Raw genomic sequence first — 20,334 nt, 5'->3', positions numbered from 1 at the left:
CCGAAAGGGCACATGGGGGATATATAAATGACGACGGGGACACATGGAATATTCGATTAGTAATTATCATCAGCAAAACCCAAGGGCAATCATTAGAAAAATGGGGTATCGATCTGAATGCGGATTATTTTCCCATGGACAATTATATGTTGCATGTTCCAGAGTCGGTAAACCTGACAATCTATTTATATGCACAGACAATGGGACAGCGAAGAATATTGTATATTCGCAAGTTTTACGCAGTTAAAAACATATCTGTATATATATATATATATATATATATATATATATATATATATATATATATATATATATATATATATATATATATATATATATATATGTTGTCTGTGTGTGTGTGTGTGTCGAGTGACGTCATGTTTGTGTGTCGACTGACGTCATGTTTGTTGATTGACGAAATTACACACCGGGACATCGGGACACAAATGACGACCGGGACACCGGGACATCTATCTATATATAAAAATATGTTGTCTGTGTGTCGAGTGACGCCATGTTTGTGTGTCGACTGACGTCATGTTTGTTGATTGACGAAATTACAACCCGGGACATCGGGACACAAATGACGACCGGGACACCGGGACATAGGGAATATAAAATGACGACCGGGACACTCAAAGAGAAAGCGACCGGGACACAAGGAATGTTCGATTAGCAATCACCATCAACAAAGCACCGGGACACAAATGACGACCGGGACACAGGGAATATAAATGACGACCAGGACACTCAAAGAGAAATTACAGACCGGGACACCGGAACACAAATGACGACCGGGACAAAAAAGACGACCGGGACACAGGGAATATAAATGACGACCGCGACACTCAAAGAGAAATTACAGACTGGGACACCGGGACACAAATGACGACCGGGACACAGGGAAACAACAACAACGGGGACGCCGGGGGGCACAGGGGGATATATAAATGAAGACAGGGACACAGGGAATGTTCGATTAGCAATCACCATCAACAAAGCTCAAGGGCAATCATTAGAATAATGAGGTATAGATCTGAATACAGATTGTTTTTCCCATGGACCATTATATGTTGCATGTTCAAGAGTCGGTTAATCTGACAATCTATTTATATGCACAGACAATGGGAAAGCCAAGAATGTTATACATTCGCAAGTTTTACGTAGTTAAAAATAAATATATATATATATCTATCTGTATTCACAGGTAGGACACAGGGACACAACTACAATGGCGCGTAACTAATATGGCGCGTAACGACTTGCGCGCGCGGGGTGTCTTGGGGGGGTGGCTTGAAGCGCCCCCACCAACCGGGTATTGGGGTGGCGGGAAGCGCCACACCAACAGCTAGTATATATCTATCTATATTCACAGATAGGACACAGGGACACAACTACAATGGCGCGTAACGACTTACGCGCGCGGGAAGGCTTGGGGGCGCGAATATAATTTAATATTTATATATAAATATTTATATATATATTCTAATGATTGCCCTTAAGCTTTGTTGATGATGATTGCTAATCAAACATTCCCTGTATCCCCATCGTCATTTATATATCCCCCCCTGTGCCCTCCAGCGTCCCCGTTGCATTCGTATCTCTGTGTCCCAGTCGTCATTTATATTCCCTGTGTCTCGGTCGTTATTTGTGTCCCGGTGTCCCAGTCTGTAATATCTCTTTGAGTGTCCCAGCCGTCATTTATATTCCCGGTGTCCCGGTCGTCATTTGTGTCCCAGTCTGTAATTTCGTCAGTCGAAAACAACATCATGACGACATACAGCTCAATCCTTTTAATGACTTCAGTTGACAAACATGACGTCAGTCAAAACACAAACATGACGCCAGTCGACACACAAACATTACATCAGTCGACACACACGTCCCAGTCGTCATTTGTGTCCCGGTGTCCCAGTCTTTCTTTAATTTCTCTTTGAGTGTCCCGGTCATCATTTATATTCCCTGTGTCCCGGTCTGTATATATATTCGTTTTTGAATTGGTATATGATGAAATAATTCTTTTGTTTTTTTTCCTTTTTTTTCTTTTTAGTTTTTTTTTGGGTTTTTACCTTATTCTAGCTTTTTCTTTTTTTTTCTTTTTAGTTTTTTTTTGCAGTTTTTACCTTTTTTATTTTTTTTATTTTTAATTTTATTTTTTTTGAGTTTTTTTTTTCTTTTTCAGTTTTTAGTTTTTTTTAGTTTTTATTAGTTTTTTCTTTTTAGTTTTTTTTGTAGTTTTTACCTTTTTATAGTTTTTTTTTCTTTTTTAGTTTTTAGTTTTTTGCCTTTTTTTAGTTTTTTTTAAGTTTTTTTAGCTTTTTTAGTTTTTTAGTATTTTCTGTTTAGTTTTTTTTTGTAGTTTTTACCTTTTTTAGTTTGTTTTCTTTCTTCTTTTGTATTAATGCTAAAGCCAAGGTTCAAACCTGGAATCTCTCGGACCTAGAACCTGGAACATAACGCTTTACCAACTTAGCTACTTCGGATTGAATACATTCGTTTTTGAATTAGTATATGATGAAATAATTCAGACGTCATATGCGGACAAACACGACGTCAGTCGACAGACAGACACACAAACAAACAACTTATTTTTATATATATAAATTTTGGAATTACCAGTTTTTATCTCTTCCCTCAATTTAATATCTTTTCATACTACTCAAAGATATTTAATTATTGAAGCTAGTCCATTTTCTAACATGTACTAAGCTTCAAACTTTTGGTTTTCTTTTCAAGGTTTTGGATTCGTTGTCATCCCTTGTCAATTTATATGCAAATATTTTTTTAATTACCATTTTTTTGCTCCATAAGCAATTTAACATACACTTCTCCATACATGGAAATCATCAGTTTTCCCACATTGTGACAACGTCACAATATACTGTATTTACACTCTGTCACAAGGGTAACAACGTCAGTGCAATCATGATGTATGTTTTACATTTTTTTTTTTTTATAGGCATATATTTTGGGGGTGGTACCTAGCACTGGGATACTATAGCGAATTTATGGTTGGCACGCCACTTGCTTGGATAGGGAATTTAAAGTGTCGAAACCCTATAGGCAGGTGTGTATTCTCCTGGTGAGCCCTTGTGTTGGGTTGTTGCCTCTGATTTATTTGTCTTTTTTTCATATTTGGTAAATGACGACTTATACTTACTTACGACACGACTGCCTGTCCATGGATTATTCTTTATGGTTAATTGTGTATGGCTATGCTGTTTGACCTATGTGATTGTATGGATGAGTAGGGTTAAGGCCTCATTCAAGTGCTGGTCTATATTAATCACTAATGTAGGAAAACAGTCTTCCTTTTCTCCTTCTGTCTCTTTTTATGTATTTGTGCTGTTGCATTGGTGATTTCGTTTTCATTACACATATATATATATATATATATATATATATATATATATATATATATATATATATATATATATATATATATATATATATATATATATATATATATATATATATATATATATATATATATATATATACTAGCTGTTGGGGTGGCGCTTCGCGCCACCCCAACACCTAGTTGGTGGGGCGCTTCGCGCCCCCCCCAAGCCCCCGTTGTAGTTGTCATTTATTGTCATTACCGTTGTGGTCGTCATTTATATCCCCCTGTTTCCCCCGGTGTCCCCGTTGTAGTTGTGTCCCTGTGTCCCGGTCGTCATTTATATTCCCTGTGTCCCGGTCGTCATTTGTATCCCGGTGTCCCGGTCTGTATATACATTCGTTTTTTAGTTTTGTTTTTCTCCTTTATTTTTTTCCTTTTTTTTTCTTTTTTAGTTTATTTAGATTTTTAGATTTTTTAGTTTTTTTATTAGTTTTTAGTTTTTTTTTCTTTTTAGTTTTTTTGTCCCGGTCGTCATTTATATCCCCCTGTTTCCCCCGGTGTCCCCGTTGTAGTTGTGTCCCTGTGTCCCGGTCGTCATTTATATTCCCTGTGTCCCGGTCGTCATTTGTATCCCGGTGTCCCGATCTGTATATACATTCGTTTTTTAGTTTTGTTTTTCTCCTTTATTTTTTCCCTTTTTTTTCTTTTTTAGTTTATTTAGATTTTTAGATTTTTTAGTTTTTTTATTAGTTTTTAGTTTGTTTTTCTTTTTAGTTTTTTTGTAGTTTTTACCTTCTTTTTAGTTTTGTTAGTTTTTTTTTTTACTTATGTCCTGGTCGTCATTTATACTCCCTGTGTCTCGGTGCTTTGTTGATTGCTAATCGAACATTCCTTTTGTCCTGGTCGCTTTCTCTTTGAGTGTCGTCATTTATTTTTTTCTTTTTTAGTTCTTTTAGTTTTTACCTTTTTTAGTTTTTTTTAGTTTTTTAGATGAAAATTTTTTTTAGTTTTTTCCTTTTTTTCTTTTTAGTTTTTTATTGGTTTTTACATTTATTTTAGCTTATTTTTCATTTTTTTCCTTTTTTTTAGTTTTTTTTTATTTTTTATTTTTTTTTAGTTTTTTACCTTTTTTTAGTTTTTTTAGTTTTTTTAGTTTTTTAGCTTTTTTACTTTTTTTATTAGTTTTTAGTTTTTTTTGTAGTTTTTGCCTTTTTTTAGTTTTTTCAGTTTTTTTTTTAGTTTTTTATTGGTTTTTACCTTTATTTTAGCTTATTTTTCAGTTTTTTCCTTTTTTTTTAGTTTTTTTTAGTTTTTAGTTTTTTTTAGTTTTTTAACTTTTTTTAGTTTTTTTAGTTTTTTTAGTTTTTTAGCTTTTTTATTTTTTTTATTAGTTTTTAGTTTTTTGTAGTTTTTGCCTTTTTTTTAGTTTTTTTAGTTTTTTAGCTTTTTAATTAGTTTTTAGTTTTTTTTGTAGTTTTTGCCTTTTTTTAGTTTTTTTAGTTTTTTAGCTTTTTTTTTTTTTTATTAGTTTTTAGTTTTTTTTTGTAGTTTTTGCCTTTTTTTTAGTTTTTTCAGTTTTGACGTCACCTGATCCAGTTTTTTCAGGTGACGTCACCTGATCCACAGATCCACACACAGACAACTTATTTTTATATATATAGATAGATATATATATATATATATATATATATATATATATATATATATATATATAGATAGATATATATATATATATATATATATATATATATATATATATATATATATATATATATATATATATATATATATATATATATATATATATATATATATATATATATATATATAAAAATAAGTTGTCTGTCTGTCTGTGGGTCTGTGGATCTGTGGATCAGGTGACGTCATGTTTCGGCTGACGTCATGAAATTAGTTGCCGTCATTTTTGTTATGATGATGCTTAGTATATTGTAAAACACATTAATTTGGTTAATAATATACCATTTAAAACACCAAAATGAACATGCTGGAGTAGTCACTCGGTGAGAGAGGGTTTCAGAACGGAGAATGAAGGTCCCAGGTTCAAATCCTGGTTAGGCTAAAAAAGGTAAAAAACTAAAAACTAAAAAAAAAACTGAAAAAACTAAAAAAAGGCAAAAACTACAAAAAAAACTAAAAACTAATAAAAAAATAAAAAAGCCGAAAAACTAAAAAAACTAAAGAAACTGAAAAAAGGAAAAAACTTAAAAAACTAAAAACTAAAAAAAAACTAAAAAAAAGGAAAAATGAAAAATAGAAGAAAAAGAATACTAATAAAATTAAAAATAAAAATAAAAAAAAATAAAAAAGATAAAAAGCTAAAAAAAAGGTAAAAACCAATAAAAAACTAAAAAGAAAAAAAGGTAAAAAACTAAAAAAAAAAATTCATCTAAAAAACTAAAAAAAAAACTAAAAAAGGTAAAAACTAAAAGAACTAAAAAAGTAAAAAAAAAACTAAAAAAAGGAAAAAACTGAAAAATAAGCGGGATATAAAACAGGGGGATATAAATGACGACCGGGACACCGGGACATAAGGAATATAAATGAATCAGAAAATACAACTCATGTTTCCAAATGACGTCGTTTGGAGCCCAAATTGAAAATCCAGATCAATTTATGTCTACTTTCAAAGTTAAAGGGCAAATTTATCATAGAGCAGGGTCTCTTCTACCATTCTCAGGCGAGAATCATAAATTTTTACAATTGTACTTCATCAGTGATAGAAATTCTGAATTGAATGCACGTTGCGAAATTTCTCCCAACATTGAAAGGACAATCGTTTCCCAATTACAACATCTTTTCCACGAAAATAATAATTTAGTGCGTCTGTTCAAAACAGCCATCGATTTGATGCCTACTTATACGCATAAAATTGTTATTTCCGCTGACAAAACGCCTCCTGGCCAACATGTGCGTAGATACAATGCTCCAACTATCGACGAAGTGGCCATCGTTATGGTCGGTGATCAGTTTTTACCTCGAGATATTATTCTCAGGGTTTCCACCACACGTGCTACAACTAAAAATAGGCCTACCAATAATACTTTTAAGAAATATAAACTTCTTATTCCTCGCATTCCCAAGATTCCAACGGATCTGCCTTTTCAATTTAAAAGATTGCAATTCCCAATTCGATTAGCATTTGCAATCACCATTAACAAAGCTCAAGGTCAATCATTAGAAAAATGTGGTATAGATCTTAATACTGATTGTTTTTCCCATTGACAATTGTACGTTGCAAGTTCGAGGGTCGGTAAACCTGACAATCTATTTATATGCAGCGACAATTGGACAGCGAAGAATGTTGTATATTCGCAAGTTTTACACAGTTAATTTGTATTTTATCTATCTATCTATCTATCTCTCTATATAAAAACGAGTTGTATGTATGCATGTTTGTTTGTTTGTAAAAAGAGCGTTTGCATATGATGTCATTATTAGTACATACGGCTTTGTATATGCAGAGACAATGGGAAAGCCAAGAATGTTGTATATTCGCAATTTTTACGTAGTTTAACTCCTGCAGACGAAATGAATGCTTGCCTAAAAAATTCTAACTTATAGGCACACGTAAAAATATTAAAATTAACTACAAATATGCGTGTCCGATTGCAAAACGATGACTCTGGTCAAACAGTAGACTCAATTTCAGGACGTATACAACTACCTGCTGATTTCTGTAATTTAGTGACGTCCAAAAATGAATTGATTGAAAAAGTATTTCCGAATATTCTAAAAAATTATAAAAATAATAAATGGCTAAGTGAAAGAGCGATTCTCGCACCCAAAAATATAGACGTCCACGAAATCAACAATATTGTTTTGAACAAGATTCGAGACCAGGCAGTCCTTTACAAGTCAGTCGACACAGTTTTGGAACCAAATGAAGCGGTTAATTATCCATCTGAATTTTTAAATTCCATAGATCCTTCAGGGTTTCCACCACACGTGCTACAACTAAAAATAGGCGTACCAATAATACTTTTAAGAAATATCAACCCACCAAAGCTTTGCAATGGCACGCGACTTGCCGTAAAAAAAAAACAATGGAAAACCTAATAGAGGCCACAATCTTGACAGGGCCTTATGAGGGTGAGGCTGTTCTTATTCCTCGCATTCCCATGATTCCAACGGATCTGCTTTTTCAATTTAAAAGATTGCAATTCCCAATTCGATTAGTATTTGCAATCACCATTAACAAAGCTCAAGGTCAATCATTAGAAAAATGTGGTATAGATCTTAATCCTGATTGTTTTTCCCATGGACAATTGTACGTTGCATGTTCGAGGGTCGGTAAACCTGACAATGTATTTATATGCAGCGACAATTGGACAGCGAAGAATGTTGTTTATTCGCAAGTTTTACGCAGTTAATTTGTATTGTATCTATCTATATAAAAACGAGTTATGTGGATGCATGTTTGTTTGTTTGTAAAAAGAGCGTTTGTATATGACGTCATTATTAGTACATACGGCTTTGCATATGCACAGACAATGGGAAAGCCAAGAATGTTGTTTATTCGCAATTTTTGCGTAGTTTGAAACACATATATAAATCTATCTATATTCACAGGTGGGACACAGGGACACAACTAAAATGGCGCATAACTAATATGGCGCGTAACGACTTACGCGCGCGGGGGGGCTTGGGGGGTTGCGAAGCGCCCCACCAACTAGGTGTTGGGGTGGCGCGAAGCGCCACCCCAACAGCTAGTATATATATATATATATATCGTTCAAGCCAGTCTATATTCACCCCTTGTCTCTCAATTGTTTAATTGCATGAGGCGAGGATTATTCTTAGCCAAGTGTTCACTAGGAACCCCCTGATTCCGGCGGATGGAGGAATTGACCTTTCTGGATTTTCCATGCGTAGTTAATCCTATCAAAGACATAGATGCATAGAAACTTGTCAATGGACGGTGCTTATATCTTATTACATAGGGGAAAACTTTTACTTGTTGCCCTATTGCTGCTAGAAGGGACGAAGTTTAAAAGGCAAATCATAATTAGTCATTTCAAAAAAAAGCCAATATTCAAATGATCTTGCTGATGTTTATATTAAGATTGTTAATTATTAGTGATATTTTGAAAACTTTGAACGTTAATTCTGGTTTTTATAAAGCCCTTGTAATTTTTCTCTTTTGAAATTACTACTAGCATTTGCTATATTTTTCGAAAGGATGATTAATACTAAAGTGAGTCTTAGACATTCGTAAAATAAAAGGGAATAAAATCGTCTGGTATACTTTGCTCGATGCAGAAGTTTTGCACTGGGGTTCTCTATTTTCACAAGCAGTCACTACTAAGAATTTTACCCCGAGGTAGGCACTTGACCAAGTCGTAGTCTGTCAAAAAACGACTGGAACTTGAAAACAAAAATTTAGAAAACTTGTGGATAGAATTTAAAAGAGTGGGTTTTGGACCCGTCAACTGTGCTACCCAAATCGCATTATTAAAGAGAAAAAGAAAAAAAGTTCTGAAGTTAAGAGAAATTTTGTACTTCCATGTTAAAAAGTTTCCTTCAGTTCAATTAGCTTATTTTTGCGACGTTATCGGAAGTTAATCGCATTATATCTTAATCTTGTGTCAGAAAAGTAACCCATTTATAGTGCAAGTCTTCTAAAGGAAGCCAAATAGCTTGAATGACTCAATCATTTTGATAAAAAGTAGTGGGTTAGTTAAAGAAGGCCCCAGACGGTCAATCATTTTGATCAAAAGTTTCCGTCAATCCATTGACATGTGCTTCAATTAATCTTTAATTGACCCTTCAATAAACCCTTCAATCTCGACCAAAGCTTATCTAACCTACTGCTTTTGATAAAAATGATTGAGTCATTCAAAGTTTTTATTAATTACCGTCATTGCCTTGACGGTAATTGACGGGTCCCTTGACGATCAATCATGTGTGAATTAATCGACTGACGGAAGCTTTTGATCAAAATGATTGACCGTCTAGGGCTCCATTGAGCTTTGGTCGAGATTGAAGGGTCAGTTGAAGCACACATCAATCGATTGACGGAAACTTATTGATCACATTGATTGACCTTCTAGGGCCTCCTTTAGACACTGAAATGTAATGATCTACAAGAAATTCTATTACGAATAATCATGAGTCAAAATTCAGATCTCGTAACTACCCACGGAAGTTTTTTTTTTTTTTTTAAACATGACTTTTAACCAAAATAAACGTAGTAGTTTGTTCAACTCTAAACTAAAGCTCTTCGTAAAAAAATTTATGTATTATGGTATTCCAAAACTAAAACTTGTCCAAATTTCAATAGCCATAAATGCAATTTTATTGTTTTTGAAATGTCTATAGAGAATACTTTAAAAGACTGTATAAAATAAATTTACGTTTGGTGTAGAGGCATTTAACTTTTAAATATTAAATGATGCTCTCCTAGCAACAAAATAATTATGTCTAAACAGGATTGTGAGAGTTTTATCGCCAAGCTTCCAAATAACAAAGCAGGGAGACACCCCCCAAGTTGAGGTCAATGGCCGTCCTGAGTCTAGATGCTATATATGAGGTTTCTGAGTCCATTTAAATTTTTCCCTCAACATCTTGGGTAGGGGGCTATTTAGATATGTTCCTTAGTATCTTTGCCCCCCCTTCTTAAAGCGTTTTATGCAATCCATATTTTTCAAATCTTAGAGCGTTCTAGACTATTTCAATTAAACCCTTATTAATTTACTAATAAAATTAAATTAATTAATTAATTAAAATTAAAAATAGATATTAATTAAATTATTAATAAATATATTAATAAAATTAGATTAAAATATGCTTATTAATTAATTAAAAATAAATTAAATTATCCCCTTATTAATTAAATTAAAAATGCTATTTAAATAAAAAATTAAAACGGTAAAATTAAGACTTCACACACGTGCACCTAAGGAAGGAATTTTCAAATATATTTTGAATAGGAATATTTTCTACCCAAGATCAAGGAGTTTGGTGTTTAATGAATTTTTGTGGGTAGCAAAAATTTGTTTTATGTTTTAGTCTATGCATGGTTTGGGTTGCATTGATCACGTTTTGGGTAATCCGATGAATTTTTTTTTTAATATTTTTTAGAAAGGATAATTTTCCCACCCTGGAAATGGGCCAAAAAAGTTTTCATCCCAGATTGGTTTGAAAATCACAGTTACAAGTCTTTGCGCTGGGAGAAATCTAATTATGCAAAAAAGTTTCTGGGGAACAGGCCCCCCCCCAAAAAATTGAGGCCAAAAATAGCAGAAAAATCTTTTTCGCCAATAGGCGCGAAACTCGTATCACCAAGCCTTAATAAAATTTATGTTAAATTTGTATTAAATAAAATTTCGAATCTTTACAAAATTGACTGCTTAAGCTTAACCTTAAAAGCACTTTTGAAGCGTCCAACGCCCTCTCTCCGAGGAGATATCATTTGATTCCGCTAAAGTTTTAGCCATCTATAGCTTTGTTTACCCCGAACCCGATTTTTACTGGGGAGGCTTATCGGAACGCTCCCTATCAAAACAAAAAGTTTAACCTGCTTCTTAGCGATTCTTAGGTGAAGAGAAAGAAGCTTGAAAAAAGATAAACTTGAGAAACTTGATAAAGAGAAGATAAAGATGAAGAGAAACCTGTCAATGCACGTTCGCGAAAATTAATCCTAGCCAAGGCCAATCCACTGCACTATGACAGGTCATATGAAAAACATAATAATAAATACGAAAAACGGTAAAATCATTAAGATCTCTGGGGGGGGGGATAAATCAAATTTTATTTAAGAAAAGATTGTAATATAATCACCATCATAAACTTGCCCATGCCCGTACGCAGTGAATTATTAGGCAACTATATAAATCTCAGGGTTTGGGGGAGGGGACTTGGCTCTGATCCCCCTTGAGCATAGTAACCAAACATTTTTCTTAGATTAAAAGAGATGTATCTTTTTCAAGGGAATATTTCTAATGTTATATACAAGAAAAGAGAATGCTTAGGGAAATAATTGCTTCTGGTTTGAAGACGAAATATTAATCAAAATAGCACTTTTTAATAATGCTATTTTCATTTTGTTCATAAATTGACACCAGATTTGATATTAGGCTATAGCCAGAGCCGTTCAAAGGGGGAAAGGCAACCGGGAAGCTGCCCCGAGTGCCCTGGCTGGGGGGGGGGCGTTACTGCCAGGGTGTTACCCACTTCTATCAGATTTTTCCCTTTGATTCGTCTCTTTTGCTTATATTTGAGTTTGTGAGGGGGGGAAGTGATGTAATTGATATATACCCTGGCACCACGAGCCCTAGGAACGCCTCCAGCTATAGGTGGCTTGACAAATATATTATTAGACTTAATTATTTTTCCTCTGTTCAATTAAAGAAACGCCATACGCATTTCACCTTTAATGTGATTAAGCTAAGTAAAACAAGATCTACTGACTCAGGTGAATTTTCGTGGCTAAATGAAATTGGCGCGAGGGGTTGCCCACTATCTACCACCAGATGTCCATCTTGATATCGCCACTTGTACGTTACGTCGGGCAGAATTCCTAAACGAAGCGTCTCTTCATATCATGGGTGGCAGGAAAATCCTGCCACTTTTGGTGCATTTCAGCGAAGCATGGTACGCCCCACCTATTAAAGACTATTTTCGAGAGTTGGCCACTTTTCAAATGGGTACAGATAAAAGTCGAATATCAAAAGTCTCAATTCATTTGTGCTAAGATATGCAAAATTATATGGGATTGTCATACCTGGACCGCAAACACTTATGTAAATATTTTGCAATTATTACTCCCAGGCGTGCACGCCATAACTAATTTGGAAAGGGGCTCAAACTTTTAGAAAGGCAAATAATAATAAAAACCAACAAAATAGACATCATTTAGACAGTAAAACGATTTCACAACCGGTAAAATAATAATGGAAGAATTGCGAAGGCTATTATTTATTCCTACTATGATGGAAATATTATAGGGTAATAATAAACAGTAAAAGCAACGGATACGTGTAATAAAAAGCTATAGGAGGAAAAAGGAAATCAAAACCTTTTTTATTTTTGAAAAAATAGGCCAACAATAATGGTTTTTAGACTGAGAAATTTCTTTTGTAGACCAAAGACTGTTTTTCCGGTCAAATGCACGAAAATGTAGTGGGTGGGGGCAAATTGTATATCTTAAATTTGGGGTCGTAGTTTTTTTGATTTTTCAAAAGATATTTAAATGAAAATCCCCCGCTAAGGTATTTGTCAAAAGGTAGGGATAGCATAGCCCACTCCCCACCGCTCATTTGACGCCACTGTAAGTGTTTCTGAATTTGCGTAACAAAGGCATAAAAGTGCTGGGCGCAAAAGTAATAATCCTGGGAATTCTGCTGTTACAACCTTGTGATGTAAAATGACGAACTACATCGGATACTCGTAAAATTATCACACAAGAAGAATAAGTAAAATAAAGTAAATCAATGATGTAAAATAAGTAATAGAATAAATTTCACAAGTAAACTAAAGAAAGCTTTTCATAATGAAAACAATTGATTTCAAGAATACTGCTATGTAGTTTCTGCAGGGTGGGAGAGGTAAATGCTACCAACACTTTTTTCTACCAGCATTGAAATAGGAGTATTTCTCATTGAAATCTGTTTGTGTATGCAATGTCTCATTGACCCCTAGGGGAAGGGATGGTCCCTTCTGGTCCCTCGTTGGTGTCGGTCATGATTGGCCTGATAATATGCTGAAGCAGTCCTGATTCTGGAGAAGGTCAGCTCATGCTGATGACAGACATGGCGTCAGTTACGCAAGAGTGGACATGTGAAGGTTGATGCAAAGGCGCACGAGACATGATTTTAATAGGAGGAGACTAGGCCACAAGGCTTTCCCGCGTATGTTTACTAGCCTACTACCATCAGGGCAACTAACCTTTTCTGAAACTCAAGAGCATTTCTGCTGTGCTCTTTATGAAGCAGGAGTTTATTCCGGTAGAAATTGAAACATCCATGTAAATAAAATGGAAATTTTATTTGGGTGTGTGAAGTTTCCTCTGTGTGCTTGCCTATTCTAAATATTTATAGTAACGCCACTTCTTAGGAAAAATAGCCGATTATTTCTAAAATATGCCTTAGCAGGAAGTTTCAAAATTTGAGACGTTAAATAATGTCCTCCAAAACCAGGAAGTTATTGTGAAACGAATAAATTTACATCAGCTTTTTTTTCTAGGCAGTAAAAGAAAAGGAGATTCTATTAAGATAACTTTTAGTGGTTCAGGTGGCTTATGTAACAGATACTGCGCCATACATTTAAAAGAAAATGGTCAAAGCGCCACAACTTGATATACTGTAGGAATTTTTGTGTAGTGTTTTACCATTTGTAGGACATGACTACGATTTTGATTATTGGTCGTGCGTATTCCAAACCTTTCCGAACTTGGGAGTATATTTCTCCATGCTTCCTTCCCCAAGGAATTCTTGGCTCTTGTTCGTAAGGGGCTGGTTTACTTTCCGACACCTGATGCAAATCTTGTTCCGCCACGCGGGGCACACTTTCGACATACCGTGCCTCTTTGTGCCAAGACGTCATGCTTCACACTATTCACACTACTCCCCGGCGTGGCGCATCTCCTTTCCTGTTTACAATTTTTTTGACATCCCAAGGCCGTTTCCGAGGGGGGTATAGGGTTTGAGCCCATCTGTATGTAAATGCACATACACGTTTTTGATGCGCCATAATTTTTTGGGTACCCTCCCCCGAAAAAAATATTAATACATCCTTTAATATCTCCGCGCTTGCCCCTCGACTCTGCAAAAAAATGAGTATCTCCAACAGTATTGTAAGCATATTTCAGACTCTTTCGCTAAAATCATTAAATTGGCTCCCTTCTTGAGCAGTCCCTGCTGGATCATTTATTTGTACTTCAACTCAGAATCTTAAGCAACATTTTCCCTTTTACTCTACTCCCTTTAAGGTTAAGTATTGTTTGGTTAAGGGGCGTGAGAATATGTCCATCTTTCTAAGATTTTTCGGGATCATTAAATTGCGCCATATTGCATTACAGACAGATTGGCGTCGAACGTGCCATTGCATACGTTTCCTTTGCTTTTGTTTCAATCCACAGCTGTTGGTATTGCAAAAGGAAACTTAAAATTTAAATAAATTCATTGCTTTACAGTACTAAAAAAAAGTTTTTCAGTATGGTAGATTTGAAGACAAACTGATAGTTCATCTGTGTTATGACGTTATAACCTCATACTATGGGTTAGTGTTCAAAATATTTTATTTTCTTTTTAGATATAATATTGACAATTGTCTTGTAAAATTTTGACGAAATTGTTCGGGTTCGAGTGGTCGAATCAACGATCTTGAACTCCATTAAATTATTAAATCGGATCTGGGGGAGGGGCTATTGTAAACCATCTAGCGGTAATAGGACTCGAACCCCAGCGAAGTTAATTCCCGGAAACATAGGGTTTGGGGGAAATCTTGCAGGTAAACGCCCTTCTGCCCCCTCCCAGTTAATGCTCTTGGAGTGAAAAACGAACCTGCATCTGCTGATGCAAAATGAAAATCCTATTTGATGTATTCTTTCCGAGGGGCTGGTCACTCTCCAGTATCAGTTGTACATCTTGGACTACTACTCTTTTGGCATGCTTTCATTACGCTATGCATGGTATTTCTTCGCCAAAAGTGCGGCAGATCTCCATTTTGCATAAAACACTCCCGTCGTACCTACTGCAAACAAGCTTTGAAAGTAATTAACCCCTTGGCCTCGTCATAATCAACACAGTCATGACCGGTTTTACCAGCCAAGATGCCATTTTGCAATTTTTTTTGTGGTATTACAATGTCAGGGTTTGCATTGATATGAGTGAACTTGCCACTCATATTACAGTAATGAAGCCACACATTAGGTGGGTTCCATAACAACTTGTCATTTTGTCAAGATCATTTGTTTAATACAATATATTTTTTGCGTGACATGACTGCCCATTTTGATGCTTTTATCGTCTAATGTATTTAATAAGCTGTTTGGTCTTCAATCAAGATCTCTCCATGGGATGAGGGTACTATTATAGGCTATATACAAAAAATAAATAAATACTGCTAGCCAGAAATGCATGAATAGTTTGTTAACACGCAAAGTGATTTACACGCTAAGAATGTGCTTATGCTATAAAATTTAAAAATCTGCTCGGAGGGAGATGATCATTAAGAAAAATAATTACGTTAACATTTATAATTTATTCTATAAGTGTATTAAAAATGATAAATGTTAGTTCTGGTTGATCTTTGATTTTACTCACCCTCAAATTTTGAAAGGGGCATAAAAAATCCTAGTGACGCTAGTGTTAGGAAACTTGCAGTGACAGTTAGGCCCATCTCATCAACGAGAGTTTGCAATGATTAGCCTTGTCTCCTATTGTCCTACAAACTTTTGGGGGACATTTTTCCTCAAAATACTAGTAGAATCAAAAACAAAGTCTACTTTCTACTTCAATGTTTTACGTTTTTATTCAACAACCCTAGATAGCTTGATTTTTTTTAAATACCAAAGAAAGCATAAAAAAAAATATTTAAAGCCAACATTCTCCTTCTTTTCATTCAGAAGCTATAAAAAAAGTTAAAAATTGCTTAAATCACGGTGGGTATTAGGGACTCCTTGACATATGAAGCATAGCTTTGGATAAAAATTGCAACTATTAATCCCTTAAGTACACATCCCTTCGTTAACAGTGAAGGTATTTAGTGACCGAAATCAACTCCGTTCTGTTACCTAACTTTTTTCGAAAAAAAAAACTGTCTTTTAGAATAAACTATCCCGGGTAAATACGTGCTACTTCTGGTAATAACAACTCATTGCTGCACCATGGTGTCTGCGGCCCCTACCGTGATCCTGCTTTGGATCTAAACTAGAAGTAAAGCACCTTGTTTGTTCCTGCCACTTTGAAGGCAAGGATACAGAGCCAAGTTGAGACATGGCTGCAACTCTGTATCCGTTGTCGCTAAAGGAAGCATGCCAAATTTTATTTGGGGAGAGGGGGCAGACTTGAAAAAAAGGCTAAAAAGATAGGTATATCAGAACAATGAGAGGGAGCTATTGAGATTTGTAGAAAATAAACATGCTGGCTCGAAAGCCCCCCTCTTCTCTTTACTTGTCAGAATGTTGAGCGACGGAAGACAGTTAACTGGAGAAGGTCGTTCTGTTAAGTCACTAGGAGTAATTTTGCCGTTCAAACTTTAGCAACTACTTGATTAAGCCACCTTGGACCGAAACACTGGTGAGCACTCTCTTGCCATTTCCCCTGTTTTAAAAATATAGCTGACAGAATAAATATTAGCTTAAATTAAAATTGTGCTATTTTTATTATTAAAATTTTTTATTTCTCAGCTTTTTATTGGAATACACTTGAAGAAATTTGCTCTTTTTCGTGTTATTATGTTCAATTCCTGAGTCGACTTTCACAGTCGACCACAACGGTCATTGACTTTAAATCTCAACTCGATCATCATTTGTTATTCTTACAGAATCAGGTTGACATATATTAATTATATATTTTTATTTATTTACCAAATAGCAAATCTGAACATTAGACCAATGAAGCGGAAAGTTTTGAGGTTAGAATCAAGATTTTGAATGGCATCTATTGTAGATGTTGCAAATGCGCCCATATGAGAGGCAGGGGGCTTCAGCCTCCGCCTAAGAGATAAAACGCATAAGAAGGTGTAAAACTGTCCAATATTGTGAAAAATAGTAGTTTTTCAGAATAAAACGTCCTTTTTTTAATACTTACCCCCGGTAATTTTATCGCCCCACCCCTCCACAAAAAGTTTCTCGAGGGGGGCAAACTTTAGGTGCATTCACTTCATTCCATTGAAATGTCTGTAATCCGGCATATGGCTATGTCTTACGAATCTGCCTTCCTGATTCCAGTGTAACGTGAAGAAGGCTCAAGTCGAAGACTTGATTCAGATGGGGGAAGGTTGTGACGGGGGGGGGGGAATTACTGAAAATTATGTTTTTATATGTAAATTTTGTCTTTGGGGTTTGGGTCACGCTTCCAACTTCTGTTTCCTAGGAATGACCTTGACATGAAAAGATCTAGTTCGAAATGCGCTAGAATTTGATTCCTGTTTCTTGAATCATTGCCCTGTAAATTTCCGGCTTCCATTTATGTTCTTTCTCATTAAGGCAGTGTAATTTTATGGTTATTTCCTACAATCTCAAGGATTTCTCGTAATTCTCGTATTTCTTGTAACAATTCTTAAAATTGGTCCCCTTCCGAGGATTTAAATTGTAATATTCAAAATGTAATCACCATATTTATTGCAATTTTCCGAAATAAAAAAGTTTATTATTAAACGTAATGTAGAATTCGCAGACAAACCGCAGTTTTGCTAAAATTAGCTTCTCAGGACTGCATCTTTAAAACAATTCCTGTTATTATTGTTATGAAATGCAAACAATAGATCATGAAGAAGGCATATTTTAGTTTTGCACGAATGCGTTTTAGTATTTTCAAGGATTTCCTTGTGATTTATAAACTTGAACTATATACTTGACAAAAAATCTACCATAAAAAACAGTGTTTTCATACAACTCTGTAACAACTTTATTTTAGTTAATTGATAAATCGCATCAACTGCCTCCCCCGTTACTCCAAACTGTGTAATTACTTGTTATCAACCTTAAGGGCTTATGGCGTATAAGGATTTATATGTTACTAGATTATATACTACTTTGTTTTTACTGCTAGTTCCTTACTAGCATTAATTTTAAACAACTTTTTCCACAAGAGAAGTTTTTCAAAGAATAGAAAAGAGCTCCATTAAGCCAAGAATGATCAAAAATAAAGTCAAATAAACTTCCAAGCGTAAAACTACCACAAATCACTTATCAACGCCCCGTTCTTTACGATAAAGTTTGACTCTTTCTTTTAACTCTACTTTTTAAAACAGTAAAAAACTTTAGCTTAAAGAGCGGGGCGTTGAGGAGGAAAAGCCCCTTTCATATACGGAGTAATTTCTGTTCGTTTTAAGTTTTAATGTCGCTCCTTACTTTCATTAAAAAAAACTTGTTTTTTTTGTTTAATTTCTGGACGTTTTTGAATTAATGCATATTTTGATCTTGGCTCTCCGTACATAAAAAATTAAAAAAAAATTGCATATAATTTTTTTTCGGCTAAATGGCTTTTTCATAGTTTTAATTGGAAGATTTTGAGAGAAAAGGAGCGAGGGAGGAGGTTGCCCTCCAATTTTTTGATTACTAAAAAAGGCATTGACTTTAAATTTTTTACGAACGTTTTCACAAGTAAAAAATATACGTAACTTACGAAATAACTTACGTAGCGAACTTCTGTATTCTTATGTTTTTAAGGCGTATATGAGGGGGCTCGCCCCTCGTCGATACCTCGCTCTTTATACTAAAGCTTAAATTTTGTCCCAATTTTTTCAGAATGTCCTTCTAAATATCAAAATTCATCAAGATCCGATTACCCATTCGTATGTTATAAATACCTATTTTTTTCTAATTTTTCCTCTCCCTTTAGCCCCCAAGATGGTCGAATCTGGGAAAACGACTTTATCAAACATTTTTCAAGAAGTTCGTTACCACGAAATGTTTGATACTGAACAAAATAGCTCTCTTAAAATTTTGATCGGCTATGTTTTGGGGAATGATTGGCTGATGTCCTCCTTTCACTTTCCAGACCTTTCAACTACGCTGAACAAAATGGCTATCTCAAAATTTTGATTTGTTGTGTTCGGGGAATTGATGGGCGTTGGGGTAGGCGTCTTAATGCCCTTGAATCACTTTTGACCAATAAAAAAGGCACTAACCCTTTCAATTTCCAATCGTATGAGCCTTTATCGAAGTTTCTACGAAAACAAATTGTCATATCAAAATTCCTATCAGATGTATTTTGGTAAAATACTAAGTTTGGGGGGGGGGGTATCCAGCGTCCGATCACTCTCAATCTTAAAAGGACACTGGAAATTCTGATAATCAATCCAATGAGCCCCTATCAGATGTATTTTGGTAAAATACTAAGTTTGGGGGGGGGGTATCCAGCCTCCGATCACTCTCAATCTTAAAAGAACACTGGAAATTCTGATTATCAATCCAATGAGCCCCCTCCTCAGTTAATATGATCACTTTTCTGTATGAATCTTATAACCGCCGAGGATGTAACTTACAACCCTTGCCCTGGGGGCTGTGGGGGGTTGTCATCCTCAAAGAGAGAATTTGTTGACTTTGAATTACTTTGAACTAAATGGCTATCTCAAAATTTTGATTGAATGTTTTTGGAGAAATGACGTGCGTGGGAGGAAGGCTAGTTGTCATACAATCACAATCACATTTGCCTGTTAAAAAGGGCATTTGCCCTTTTAATTTTAAATTGAATGATCTCTTTTCGAAGTTTCTACGACAAGAAATGACCAACTCAAGATTCTAACCTTCGGGAAAACACGAGGTGTTGGGGGTATTCACCCTCCGATCACTCTGAATCTTAAAAAAGGATCTAGAACTTCTGTTTACCAATCCAATAAGCCCCCTCCGAAGTTTATACGATCACCTTTCTGTATGTTTTTCATATGCCCCCAAGGCATAACTTACAACCCTTGCCCCGAAGGCTCTGGGGGGTTTTCATCTTCAACGACTTCCAGACCTCTCTATTACGTTGAACAAAATGGCTGTCTTAAAATTTTGGTTGGACGTCTTTGGGGAATGGTGGGCTGGGGAGGAAGGGTTAGTTGTCCTGCAATCAGTTTCGACTTTTAAAAAGGGCACTAGTCCTTTCAGTTTCCAATCGAATAAGCTCTTTTCGATGTTTCTACGACAACAAAGGGCCATCTCAAAATCTCTATCAGATGCAGGGGTGAATCCCAATCTCTAAAAATAAGGGTGGATCCAGTGGAGAGTCACTTGGGCACGGCTACCCAGCTTTCCTGGAGAAACACTACGTCTATCCATCTCCTAAATTGTCAAAGGGGTCACCTACTTTCTAACACGT

General features: G+C 35.2%; 1 protein-coding gene across 3 annotated transcripts in view; it reads left to right on the top strand.

Moving 5' to 3' along the window:
• Positions 1-20,334, top strand: part of LOC136026871 (rho guanine nucleotide exchange factor 10-like) — a 254,534-nt gene that overhangs the window by 68,364 nt on the left and 165,836 nt on the right. The gene's annotated exons all lie outside the window — the stretch shown is intronic.

This window comes from Artemia franciscana, chromosome 5 (assembly GCF_032884065.1).
Source record: "Artemia franciscana chromosome 5, ASM3288406v1, whole genome shotgun sequence".
Lineage (NCBI taxonomy): Eukaryota > Metazoa > Arthropoda > Branchiopoda > Anostraca > Artemiidae > Artemia > Artemia franciscana.
This window is presented reverse-complemented; position numbering and strand designations above follow the sequence as displayed.